Here is a 14,926-nt window from a genome sequence, read left to right as displayed (position 1 = left end):
ATCTTTTACTCCTCCTAGGTTCAAACACAATGTCCTTATTAGTGTTACTACAAGATGACAAATTAGAACAAGAAGTATCACAAACAGATTTAGACAATTTATTTTTCAAAGGAAAAATATTTTCAAAGAAAGTGGCATCTCTAGATTCCATAATAGTACCATTAGAAATTTAAGACACTTCTTACTTAACTACCAAAAATCTATAAGTAGTACTATGCAAATAATATCCAACAAAAACACAATCAACAATTTTTGGTCCAATTTTCCTTTTCTTATTAATGGGGATGTTAACCTTTGCTAGACACCCCCACACTTTAAGATATTTTAGATTTGATTCTCTTTTTCTCCATAGCTCATAAGGGGTTTTTTTCAAAAATTTTATAAGGCACTCTATTAAGAATATGACATGCAGAATACAAAGCTTCACCCCACATATTACTTGGTAAACCAGAACTTACAAGCATAACATTCACCATATCAAGCAAGGTATGATTCTTTCTTTCCGCAATACCATTAGATTGAGGAGCATACGGAGGTGTCACTTCATGAATAATACCATGCATTTCACAAAAATTATTCATGTCTAAAGATGTGTATTCTCCACCTCTATCGGAACGTAAAATTTTAATTTTTCTTTCTAATTGATTTTCTACTTCTGTCTTATATACTCTGAATTTATCAAACAATTCACTTTTGTGATTAACTAAATACACATAACAATATTTGGAGAAATCATCAATGAAAGTAATAAAATATCTCTTACCACCACGTGTTAACACATCATTACTATCACATACATCACTATGAACCAATTCAAGCAAGTTAGTTTCTCTTTCAATACATGTAGTAAAACTCTTTCTAGGTTGATTTGTTTGAATGCATGTTTCACATTTTTGTTTTAAATCAATGGAAGCCTTAGGAATAAGATTAAGAGACATCATTCTTTTGATAGAATTCAAATTCACATGTCCAAGCCTAGCATGCCACATATTAGAACATTCAACATTTGCAACAAAAGAAGAAATATTGGATATTTTATTAATAGAATGAGACATAAGACTTAACTTAAACAAACCATCACAAATGTAGCATTTACCAATAAAAACACCACATCTCGTAATGACAACTCTATTGGACTCAAAAACAACCTTGTACCCTTGTTGGACTAATAAAGAAGTACTTATTAAATTTTTCCTAATATCAGAAATATGATAGACTCCATCTAAAACAAGAAAATTCCCTGAAGATAGCTCTAGCTTCACTTGACCTTCTCCTAACACATGTGTCATGCTCTGATTCCCCATGCTCACAGTATGTGTGCTTGATTCCTAATATAAAGAAAATAAATTTTTATTAGCACACACATGAGCATTAGCCCCAGAGTCTATAAACCAATCATTTGAGTTAAAAACACAATGTAACTCAGGGCTAGTGACATGGTACCTCTCAGATGGGGAATCAGAAGCAACACCGGTGGTAACAACAGTAGCCTAAGGTTTAGGGAAAGATGTAGGCTGGCGATGACGTTGAAAACAATTTTTGGCCAAATGATTAGCTCGCCCACAAACAAAGAAAAAAAATTCATTCCCTGAATTTTTATCCTTAGGCTTATTGTTGTTATTAAAAGCATTGTTCTTATGTTTAGAAAAAGAAGGCTTTCTACTAAATTTATTTTTGTTAAACCCATGCTTTTTGAAGGACTTAGAGAAAGGTTTGCTAGAGCTCTCAACAAGATAGGCCTTAGAGTGAGAATCAGATTTTTGCAAGTGATTTTGAGATGAACGATGTTTATGCTCAATGCGGAGACTGACAAGCAAATCATCAAAGGTGAAACCTTCATGTTTATGTTTCAGGCTTCGAGCAAAATCAGTCCACAAAGGAGGCAATTTTGAAATCATGAAAGCCACAAACAAAATGTCAGGCCAAGCAATTCCTTTCAATTTCATGTCATAAACAATGTTTTCAAATTCATGGATCTAATCTGAAATAGATTTTCCATCAATCATTTGAAACTCAATCATTTTTTCACAAGAGTGTCGACTTAAACCTTTTTTAGCAGATCCATATTTCAATTCAAGTGCTTCCCATAACTCAACATAAGTTTTGGTATGGCAAAAATTTTTATATATGTTATCAGCCAAAGCACTTAAAATGCGTCCATGACATAAAATATCTTTATTAGAAACAACATGCTTAGTGGTAGAAGATTCTGTTGCATCAGTTTGAACTATATCAATAGAGGAAGTTGAAGTTTTTATTTCTCTTTTAGAAATCACAAAGTATAAATCCAATTCAGTAAGCCAGAAATTCATTTGTTGTTGCCAACAGAAAAAAAAAATTCACCCGTAAATTTTTCAGGATTATTGGAAAAGGACTTAATCATATCCATGGCGGACATTTGGATAAAATAGAATGCTACTGCAGAAAAGACTATGCAAGAAGAAAGTGAAAAATTTTCTCTCTAAGATGGTTAGAAAATAAAATAAAATGAAAGAAATAAATAAGAAGAAAAATGCAAATCCTTCAATTAAATGACAAAATAACAGTAGTAAAATAATTTTAATTGACACCACATGAATCAACAATGCACTATATCATACAATAAACACAAGGAAAAAATAAACTAGGGGAAGAAATAATTAGCCTGGGTTAACGCGTGCAAACGATATCCTTAGAGAGAAAACTCCCCCACTGCACTGGTAGGAAATCTAATTGCGCTCTTCTCCCAAGATACGATAACCCATTGTTTCCAATCGTGTGCAGCGAAAGGATCCCCGAACCTTATGAACACCAATGCTCTTACTCTCAAAAATAATTTTTTTATAAGAGAAGGAAAAGAAAATTTTAGGGAGAAAGAAACCAAATATGACTGTTGGAAACCAACTTACAGGTGTCAAAACAAACGCAACAAATTGTTGACTCATTAAAACAGAATCTTAGAAAAATAGAAAATCTAATTTTATGTAACAGATTCTAAAATAAATATTTTATTTTATAAAATAGAATTAATATAAGTAAGTTGGCCAACGAGGTTGAATGCTCATGTTAGTAAATATTTGTGTTATAATTTAAAATATATATATATATATATATATATATATATATATATATATATAAATTTTAAATTATAACACAAATATTTACTAATGAACATTCAACCTCGTTGGCCAACTTAACCCGGAATGTGATGTTTTCTTCTTTCCATGGAGCCATTTGTCCAGGCTCTGATTTTCCAAGTATTCATAAAGAAGGAAGTTTGGAGTCCTCACTAGCATGACAACACAAAAGCTTCACTATATGTGAGTGCTGAATATTACCCAGGATCTCAACCTCAGCCAAAAACTCTTTCTCCAACTTGTCATAGAAAATAAATAAGTAACCTTCAACACAGCACACAATGCACGTATTCCTACTTGTACAACACTTAACAGCAACAATACCAGATTGATAGATAGATTCTTATGACTGATTGCATAACAGTATTGTGGAAATTACAGAGTTTAGGTAAAGGAAGAGAAAAATGAGAGAATAGTTACAAAAATTATAGGGTATTAATTTGCTTATAATCCATTATCATAGGTGTCATCTTCACCACAACACCTCAGCTTATAAGCCACCACATCTTCCTAGAAATTTTTAAATCCTTCATCCAAACACAAGGTCAGGGAAGGAAGGCCATTGATACTTTATCAGTGGAGCTATCATAGCCACACCTGCTAGCCTGCACAAATGTTGACCTTGTGGTGAAATTAACAATCCATTTTCAACATAAAAAGGGAGAATTTTGACCAGTTTGGCATGAGAAAATGTTATTTTCAGAAATAGTTACTGAAAATGTTATTTTCACAAATAGTTATAGAAAATGACTTTGTGCTTTTATTTTTAGTTTCTTTCTGAAACCAAACATTGTTTAGAAATGTAATGTCGTTTTCATAATTATTTGTGAAAATAAAAAATGAAAATTGGCATTTTCTGAAACCAAACATATGTTTAGAAATGTATATTTTGAGGCTTGTAATTTGCCTGTTGGGTATGTAGTTGAAACAACTCCAGGTAGCATATGATCCCATTGAGACACCGATCAAATAAAATTTTGACCCTATCTGTAACAGATCAGCAAGCTCTTCAATGTCAAGTGCTTCACTTTTCAGTGAGCGTTAAGATATGATCTTTGCCATTATAAAATCAAGGATAAAATAGGATTGTAATCCTATTAAATATCCGAATTTTGTGATTGTTTCTTTACATTTTTTTTGAGTTCTTGATTAATTAGCAAATTTTATGTTTATTCTCTGTTAAAAAAAAATTCTTTTGCTTTTAGTCTTTTCCAAAGGGATAGTAATAAATGAAAAAAAAACATTAGAAAGAAAACACGAATTTGTTAATTTATTAGTGACTAAAAAAGGTACAAGGGACCAAAAATAAAATAGTTATTTTATCCAAGAGCAAAAATGAAAAAAAAATTATATTAAAAAAACTCAAATATTTATTAGGAATCACCGACATATTTTAGCTTAAAATCACATATCCTTATGCTCATTCACACTTTCAAGCCAAAGCCAACAGCTAGTAGAGCCTATAATCCTGTAATTATGGTATTCTGCGAGCCTTTGCCTCAGCTTCATAAACCGGCATAATACCATAATTACAGCATGTATAGGCTACAACAAATTCTCCTATTTTGTTCCCGATGCATGCTCAAATACGTACCAAAGAATCCTGATTCTTGATAAAAGTTTCAATTTGACTTTCACGAAGCACCACGAGTTCCATAAAAATAGATTCGGATGGATAAAACTTAGTCAAACAAATCAATTTTTTCTTATCAAATGCAAAAAATGAATCTCTTAAATTTAAGCTTCTTATACAAAATATCAACTTAGTGTTCATCTCCATAAATCTATTATTTAGCTCTTGAACTTGTCTATTAATTACTTGATAAAATAATTCAAGTTGAAAATGATGGACATTTGAAACTTTTTGAACTTTTGGCTTTGATCATCTTATTCTTATGCATCATCCATATTTGGAATGTCAATATCTGGCTTTACACAAAACAATGAGCATGCACTTTTTATTTTAATGAATGTCATGTTTTTTTGGGTTTTGGCAATTGGCCGTAGTTGTTGCTTCGGGGAAAGGGGGACATCAAATTTTGAATATGGACAAAATATTCTTTTTCCATATATTAACAAGAAAAAAAAAATCTTATGGGGGAGTTGCCCCCACAAGACATAGAGTGCACCCGCCATTGGTGTCAATAAGGAGTGTCTGGGTTCCTAAGTATCAAAATAAATATATTATATTATTAAATGTATTCTATTATTAAATTTAATAAATTAATTGTCCCTTCAAATCATAATAAACATTGAGTAAGAAAAAAAAAGTATAAAAATAAATGTTATTTTATTTTTTCAATGTAAAATTAGTGATTTTTTTTACTTATATCTCTTATAATATTAATAATGAATAAAAAATAAAAATAAATTAATAAGATAAGATTAATGTTTAGCTTGATTCTTAACAAAATTTACTTTGGTCTTTTAAAAAAAAGTATAAGATTAATTTTTTAAAATTTTTATTCTTTTTCGTCAATTTATTAATATTTTGTTGTATTCACAAGGACAATTATAATGGAATGAAGAGAATATGTATTTAAAAACATTGAAAATTTTATTTTTATTATTATTGTTAAGGGAATTAGTGATAAAACATATTTAATGCTGGTTAAAATATAAAATTTTAAATATATATATATATATATATATATATATATATATATATATATATATTAATAAACTAATAAATATATAAATGTATATCCTTAATGATTGACTACATAATATGCTATTGGAAAGTCAATTGTACTTACAATGAATTAATTATAATATTTCTTAAATATAATGTATTTATTAAATTTAATAAATGTCTCATATGAGTCAATTTTACCTATAAACACTAATTATGATATTTTATTAGAATGATGACTAACCAAACACAGTAAGTAACTAGTATTTCCCCAACATATCAAATCCAAAAATTAAATGGCATTATCTTGCCACGTGGCATTCCCTTGTATTGCTGCAAGAACCAAAAGGATCGTTATATATAAATGCATACATAGGTGACATTATGTATCATATCATCACTTGGGGAAAAAAAAGGCAAAAGTAAAAGATGGCACCTTACCTTTCTAGAGATACAGCCTCTATTTTTGTTTTACTTGCCTCACTAGTCCTTCCCTTGATTCTCCTAGACTATTCTTCTTCTGTGTTGTTTGCAAGTGCAAAATTCCCAAAATCCAAAGATGCTGATCTGTTAGAATTTGCTCTCAATTTGGAATACTTAGAGGCTGAGTTTTTCTTGTTTGGGGCTTTGGGGCATGGATTAGATGTAGCTGCTCCAAACCTAACTGGGGGAGGACCCCCTCCCTTGGTGCCGAAAAGGTTGAACTTGACAGTCTTACCAATGATGTCATCTTGCAGTTTGCTTTTCAGGAAGTTGGACACTTAAGGTTTTGTTTTATCTCTGCTCTTTGCATTTACAATTACTCTTAGGAGGAGAAAAAATAGAGAACATTAATATCTCAATGGTTTTGTCCTAACTAATTGCAGGGCCATAAAGAGCAAAGTGAGAGGGTTCCCTAGGCCATTGCTGGATCTAAGCTCAAAATCTTTTGCCAAACTAATGGACAATGCATTTGGGAAACCTCTGGTTCCTCCCTTTGATCCCTATGCTAATTCACTCAACTTTATAATTGCATCTTATGTGATTCCCTATGTTGGCCTAACTGGTCATGTTGGTGCCAATCGACTGCTGCAAAGTGCTACTTCTAGGGAGGTAAAACCCCCAAATCAACTCATCTAATATATTCATGTATATAAACTTGGCTCATTATCTGGGGATAAAAATCTAGAGGCATCAGTTTCTTGTCACCCACATATTTTAATCATTTTTAAAATGTATAGTTTCGTGACAAAATATTTCAATTAAAAAAAAATTATCATATCTTTTTTGAATAATAGTATTTGTCTCTTAAATTTTATTATTTTGTAAATACACACCTGATATATTGGTTACATGTATCCTAATTTATCATTAAACTTTACTCTATTTACTAACCAATCTTTGTATATGTGGAATAAATTTAATCTCTATGTCGAAAATATATTATAATAAATATTTATTTAAACTATAGGATTAATATATATTTCTTGGTGACATTTTTAAAGTAACTTTTAATTAAATATCATTGAGTAAAGTTAAGAAAATAATACTTTGAATATTTCATTTTCTTATAAATACGTAATTATTTAAATTGGCTATTTTTAATTGGGTAAAATATATATTTATTTCTAATAGTTTAAAAAATATAATTCCTTAATGGAATCGATTTTATAATATATATATAATTTTTTTCCTCTTATGTTACTCCAAAATCAATTATACTCCTATCATATAATTAGTGAATGCATAATAATCAAAGTGAATGCATGAAATAAAAAATTATACTCCTATCATATAATTAATGAATGCGTAATTTCAATTGATTACTCACTAATTAATGTAATTTGTTAAATGAAAGAAAAATAAAAGAACTAAAAATAAGTTGTCTGAAATATTTTTATTTCGATATCAGAAAAAAGTGTGATCGAATAATGACAATGTGTGTGTATATACATGAACAACTTGTTGCGGGGCTTCTAGGAGTAGAGTCTGGACAAGATGCAGTTTTAAGAGAATTGTTGTATGAACGTAAAGAACAGTTGGTGTCACAGTATGGAGTGGCCGTGGAAGAGTTCACAAACCGCATTTCTATACTTAGGAGCAAGTTAGGAAATAGAGGTTTGAAAGATGAAGGCATTGTTGTGCCTACAGGGCTGGGTGCCGAGGGCAGAGTTAGAGGTAACATTCTTGCTGGTGACGTAAACTCACTGGCATATTCAAGGACTCCTGAAGAAATATTGAGGATAGTATATGGAAGTGGTGATGAACATGTTCGTGGTGGTTTCTATCCTAAAGGAGCAAGTGGTCACATAGCTCAATGTTACTTAAAGTAAACTACATTTGTTTAGGACTTTTATAGATTATATAACTTGTCTTTAATCCATTGCTAATTTCCTTGTTGGTAATTAAATATTTTTCATGGGTGAAGACCTTGAAAAAACGTTTGATAATATGCAAATAATATATAAAGTGAGAAATTAATTTAGCCTTTAGTTAGTTATCCGTGATATAAATGCAAAAGTCGAATTTTTGTTGGGATTTAGGTCTGGATAATTACTAATTAGTTACTAGTGAAGTCAAGAAAAATGATACTAATTTTTTTCGATAACCTACCGAGGGTCAAGCCCTCAATAATATATATATATATATATATATATATATATATATATATATATATAAAATATGGTTTGTGATAAATATTTTTTCATGAATAATTAATATAATTGGAAACATAATTGTTAAAAAAAAATGGAGGAGTAATTAATGAATTTGGAAAAAAAAAACATGGATTACATTGAACCGTACATTTCTCCAAACACACGCGTGTGCTACCTATTGTTAAAATAATTTATGGCAAACTTAAAAAATTATTGGCTGAGTCGCGGACAATGTCGCTTTCTTTAAGATGTTTCATGGCACTGCCAAAAATTGTGCAAGCAGACTGTCAACCACGAAGTCTCCATGATAAAATAGCCCAGATCACTGTATAAGATTCCCATTGCACTGAGGGAACCTTTCTAGAATTACATCCTCTTGTATGATTAGAAAAGTCACTCTAAAGCCACCTGAAAATATGACTTGAAAAGTCACTCTAATAGCCAACCGAAAATTTAGTGCAACAGAAAGAAAAAGGGAGAAGTCGGCTGAGATTTGGGAGGGAGAAAGAAAAGTTGAGGAAATGCTTCTCAACTGGGACAAGAAAAAATGAAGAAAGGGACTCTCTATATATAGGGAGTGAAACACTATTCAAGTGTTTACCCTACGCGATGTGGGACTTGAAGCTTTTTTTCCTTTTTTTCTTTCAAACTTTCACCCATTGTCTCCTTTGTTCTAACAACTTTCCTCATAGTTAAAGAAAACATCATCTTTTGTTGCCAACGTTTGAAATGATACCCTTCAAACTTAAAAGGTTTGTTGAGGTCATTGTTGTTCGTGTCAGTAATATCTACGGTAGCCATGGCAGAACTGAAACTCGTCTTAAAATTGTGGCAAACCAGGACATATGGCACCTAAATACAGAAATCCTTCAATGACAGGTGCTCCCCAGGATAATATGACTCAAGAGCCATACATAGTTGTGATAAGTGAGATCAATATGGTTGGAAGATCAAATGGATGGTGGGTAGACATTGGCGCCTCCCACCATGTCTGCTATGATCGTGCTATTTTTAAAACATACACAAATGTTGAAAATAAGAAAGTACTGCTGGGTGATTCCCACACCACTACTGTTGTTGGAACTGGAGATGTTGAACTGAAGTTTACCTCTGGAAAGATTTGATCCTCAAAGATGTGATGCATACTCCAGAGATGAGAAAGAATCTGGTTTCTGGTTTTCTGTTAAACAAGGCTGGGTTTACTCATACCATAGGTGTAGATTTATTTACTTTGACCAAGAATGGGGTATTTGTAGGGAAAGGGTACACCACTGATGGCATGTTCAAATTGAATTTTGATATTAATAAAGTTTCTCCTTCAGCTTACATGCTGTGTGATTTTAATATCTGGCATTCTAGACTTTATCATATAAATAGTCATTGCATATCTAACATGAGTAACTTAGGTTTTATTCCAAAGCTATCTTCAAATCACTTTGAAAAATGTGTTTTTTGCAATCAATAAGAAACTTCGAATTGATAGAGGCATAGAGTATGATTCTAGTTTGTTTAATGAGTTTTATAATTTGCATGGAATCATACATGAGACGATTGCTCCATATTCACCTGAAATGAACGGTAAAGCTGAAAGAAAGAATAGAACTTTTACAGAATTAGTTGTAGCTACTATGTTGAGTTCTAGTGCAACATCTTTTTGGTGGAGCGAAATTTTATTAACTGTTTGTTATGTGCTAAAAAGAATCCCCAAATCAAAAAGCAAGACATCTCCCTATGAGATATTAGAAAAAAAGGACAACCAAATTTGTCCTATTTGAGAACTTGGGGATGTCTGGTCTATATAAAAAACTTATGCAAGCAAGCAAAAAAAATTGATAAACTTCAATAAAAAATAATTTAAAAGAGTCCTAAGCTATTTAAATAATCCGCCAAAAAAGCATTATACTATAAGCTATTTAAAAGATTCATTGAATCTATACTATACCTATATCATGCACAAATTAATACCTTAACACATAATATAATATTGATCGGCAATGATCAAAGTTGTCAATAAACTATTACGTACATTCCTTTTAGAAATATATATTACCAAAAAGACTCGATTTTTGGTAAATTATTTATAAATTGTAGCCATATTATCAAGCAGCATGTATTCTTATTATGATATTTTACAGTGATAGGGTAGGCATACAATTTCAAGAAACATATATGCTCTAGCTTTAGGTTGTTTTCAAGTAATATTTAACTATTCTACCACTTGCTCCTTTAGGATAGAAGCCACCGGGAACATGTTCATCACCTCCTCCATATATTATCCTTAATATTTCCTTTGGAGTCCTGGGATATGACAGTGAATCTTTGTCGCCGGCGAGAATGTTGTCGGTGACTCTACCCTCAGCACCTTGCTCTCTAGGCACCACAAGACCCTCATCTTTCAAACCTGAACCTCCTAGGTTGTTCCTAAGCATTGATATGCGATCTGTAAACTCTGCCACAGTCACATTGTATGGTTGCACCGATAACGTTCGATGTTCATACAACAATGCTCGAATAACCGCATCTTGCCAAGACTCTACTCCCAAAAGTCCTGCAACAAGTTGTTCATGCATGTGCAACATGTGCACATTGTCATTGTGTGACATGGAGGAGTAAAAATGGATTTAAGAGAAGTAATTTGTTTTATTGAATAACTTAAAAAATATTAATTTCATATGATTTAAAAGTTTGAAAGACATGTATACTAAATATAAGTGTAAAATCTGGATTCAACTTTTCTCATGTAAGCTAAAGCAAATAATTTTAGTAATTGATGAGAAATTTAATTATTATTCTCATTTGTCATGCTTGTAAATACAAGTAATATGAATTGTTAATTTTCTTATATTACTCCTTTTACTGTCTAGAGTGAGTTGTTCAGTCAGATCGGTGAAATTCATATATATCATGTTGTCAAACATGATTGCCAATTGGTGATGGATTTTCTTTCTTTCTATTAACCCAAAAGTAACAGTGATGTTATTTTAACAATTCTCACGACATCTTTTATAACAAGGAGGGAGATATATACAAATAAATAAGAGAGATGTGTTAAACAAAACGAGTGATATAATTGACCAACAAAAAGATAGAAAGAAAAAGGAAATTATAAAAAAAAAAAAATTTGGTGGGGGTAACCTTACTCATGGCTTAAAGCACGTGCGGAGTTAGCTAGGTTAGTTTTATTTTCGTTAAAATTTGTATCAATAATACATCAGTACTGTACATCAAAATCAGAAAGTGATTTACGTCTAGACTTAAATTTATTTCATGAGTGTGAAACGAGCCTAAATTTATTATAGAGGAATTAATGGATTAGTTAGTTGTGTTGAATTTGAAGTTTTACCTTCTTGGAAGTAGCATTTTGCAACAGTGGATTAGCACCAACATAACCCGTGAGGCCAACATAGGGAATCACATAAGATGCAAGCTGATAGTTAGTTGATCGAATTAGCATAGGGATCAAAGGGAGGAATCAGAGGTCGCCCAAATGCACTATTCATTACTTTGGCAAAAGATGTTGTGCTTAGATCCAGCAATGGCCTAGGAAACCCTCTCACTGTGCTCTTTATGGCCCTGCAAAAATAATACAGTGCACACCAACACTTGAAAAATCTTCTCTGTGATTTTTTGTTTTCCTTTTAGAGATCTTATTATCAATGATATAGTTAAAATAAAGTATTATAGTATCTCTACATGATAGAGGTCAACAGAAAACTGAAAAGTAACAACAATAAGTGATTGAATTTAATAGTTTCTCATAAAATTATTGACTCTCAAATCAAAATAAAGAAGTATTAGAGTACCTCTACATAATAGAAGTCAACAGAAAACTGAGTAACAACAAAAAATAATTGAATTGAGTAGTTACTCATAAATTTATTAACTCTCCATATATAGTAATATGGAGGTCAACAGAAAATTATTTCAAGCAATATTAGAGCACCTTTACATGATAGAGGTCAATAGAAAATTGAAGAGTATTGACTCTCGATACATAATAACATGTAATATGAAGATAAAATTATTTCAAACAATATTAATTATACTTCTAGATGATAGAGATGAACATATAGTAATATAAAGAAGACAAAATTATTTCTAAGTAATATTAGAATACTTTTAGAGGCCAACGGACGAATAACGACAACAAATAATTAAGTTTAGTAAGTCTAGTAGTTTCTCATACAAAATTATTTACTTTGGATCAAAATAAACTGTATATGTGAAACATAACTTTTATCTTATAAAAGTTTATAAGATTTTTATCTTATAAAAGTTTATAAGATTTTTTATAAGACTGAGGTACTAACAAAAATTCTTTAGATTTATTTACGACTTTTATTTTTATTTTTCATTTCAAAGATTTTATATTCACTAGGAATAATCAAATTAAAATAAAATATAAAACTGGGAATAAAGTATAACAATGAGAGATAATCTTTAATCAAATTAAAATAAAATATAACAGTGAGAATAAAGTATAACAGTGAGAGATAATCTTTATCTTATTAAGAGAATTTGTAAGATTGAGTTGAACATTTAGGTGCCAACTTAAATTACAAGATTTTTGCCTAAAAGTAATTGTAATTTTAAGAGTAGCTAGAGACAGAACAAAACCTCAAGTGTCCAACTTCCTGGAAACCAAACTGCAAGATAATATTCCTGACAAGGCTGCCAAGTCTGGCCAATCTGACACCAATGGGAGGGGGTCCTCCCTCAATTAAATTTGGAGCAACCACATCCAATCCATGACCCAAAGACCCAAACAAGAAAAATTCAGCCTCCAAGTATTCTAAGTTTAAGGGAAATTCTAACAGATCGACATCTGATTCTGGGGCTGCTGCACTTGCAATGAACACAGAAGAAGAATAACATTCCGGAAACAGTAGTGGGAGGACAAGAGAGGCTAGCAAACAACAATAGAGACTCTGCTCTTGAAATTTGAGGTGCCGTGTTTTATTTTAGGCTCTTTTTGTTTTAATTGATGATATGGTACATGTACTGATGATCCAGGCATTTATATATAAATAACAATAACAATTGTTTTGGTCCAATTTTTGGAAATGCAAGGTGTCAAGAGGATGCAACTTAATCCAATTTTCGGATTTGCTACGTGGGGAAAATCCTAGCCGCTTGGATTTATGAATCATAAAGGTTTGCGTGATTAAATGTGTATTGTTTTTAATTTTTTACTTTCGTTCTTGGAAAAGCCTAACCGACTCTTTCTCCATTTGAATACTTGGTTTAGGACTATTCATGTACTTGGTAGTATTCAAAATTATTGATTAAAAATCACGTAATTTTATAGTTATAGTTTCTTATTTACATCACCAAATGGTACCCGTGCTTTAAATGCAGCACACAACTTTTGGGTTGTCAGGATCAACTATTGTATCTCACTCTTTTGAGCTTGTGTGAGGTTATATAGTCTAGATAGGTGATTCGGCACGGATACGATACGACACTATGATACATGGATTAGGTAATTTTTAAAAATTAAGGATACAATACATCCCAGATACAATAATAAAAAAATTATATATGAATACAAAATAAAATGTAATAGTGTTGGTGTTAAAATATAATGATGCAAATGATCTGGAGTGTTATTAAAATACTAAAAAAAATGTAAATTCTATTTTAACAAACACTGCAAACATAACTATTGAGAAGCAAAATAAATTTATTCAATAAAAATATGGTTTGTGCATTGTGTGTTGAGAGATCCACTCCCACTCGCCCTGGAATAATTATAAACCCCCTCACCGAAAATGAATTGTCACGCTCGGAGAAGAGGAAAAGGGTGTGTCGTGGTACAAGCAGTCATGTCATCGGTTAACATTCAATATTTTAGCACTGAATTCATGTGTATGTCTTTCTATATTTTTTCTTGTAATTACGTTACAATAAATTTCCTTATGTTTTAATACTTTAAATTAAGTAAACACTTTTGGAGACGCTATCATTTTGGTCCCTGAAATTAAAAAAATATAAAAATGATCATCAATTTTACATTTCGTTAGTCCTTACCGTTAGTAGTCTCCTAACATCGTTACTAAATGTGTGATGTGACACGTTAAGTCCCACCTGGACGCACACGTGACAAGCGTAATTGGGAAATAAGCAATGTCACGTCATAGGGACTAATATGACATAATTTTAAATGTTATATTGGAAAATGAAGAGTCAATTTTTGTATATAGTGTCAAATTGATCCCTAATAGTTTTTAGTCTAACTGAAAACGTGATGAATTCTCTCTCACCATTTTTTCCCTCCTATGGTTGAAGGATAGCGTTCCTGTGCTAGGTCCATGTCGATCATCGCTCTCCCAGTGGTGGTGGTTGCCGTTCTTCGTCACCCTTCACTGTTCATTGATGCAATCAGTGCTTTTGTGTGTTTCACGTCGATCATCATCACCCTTCAGTGTTGATTGACGCAATCGGTGCTTTCCAATAGAGGTAAGGGTTTTGTTTTTCACTGCATTTGGTCTTCTCGTGTTGAACCAGCGTAGTTGAACCGACACTATATCATTCAAACGCGT

At 31.5% G+C, this 14,926-nt stretch overlaps 2 pseudogenes; one reads left to right on the top strand and one right to left on the bottom strand.

Annotated features, from left to right (window-relative positions):
* Positions 1 to 6,154: 6,154 nt before the first annotated feature.
* LOC100799766 (desiccation-related protein PCC13-62-like) lies at positions 6,155 to 8,212 on the top strand (annotated as a pseudogene).
* A 2,268-nt stretch (positions 8,213 to 10,480) lies between these two features.
* On the bottom strand, positions 10,481 to 13,345 carry LOC100789573 (desiccation-related protein PCC13-62-like; annotated as a pseudogene).
* Positions 13,346 to 14,926: the final 1,581 nt, after the last annotated feature.

The sequence above is a fragment of the Glycine max genome, chromosome 13, assembly GCF_000004515.6.
Source record: "Glycine max cultivar Williams 82 chromosome 13, Glycine_max_v4.0, whole genome shotgun sequence".
NCBI classification, from domain to species: Eukaryota; Viridiplantae; Streptophyta; class Magnoliopsida; order Fabales; family Fabaceae; genus Glycine; species Glycine max.
The sequence above is the reverse complement of the archived record's forward strand: the minus strand, read 5'-3'. Positions and strand labels throughout refer to the sequence as shown.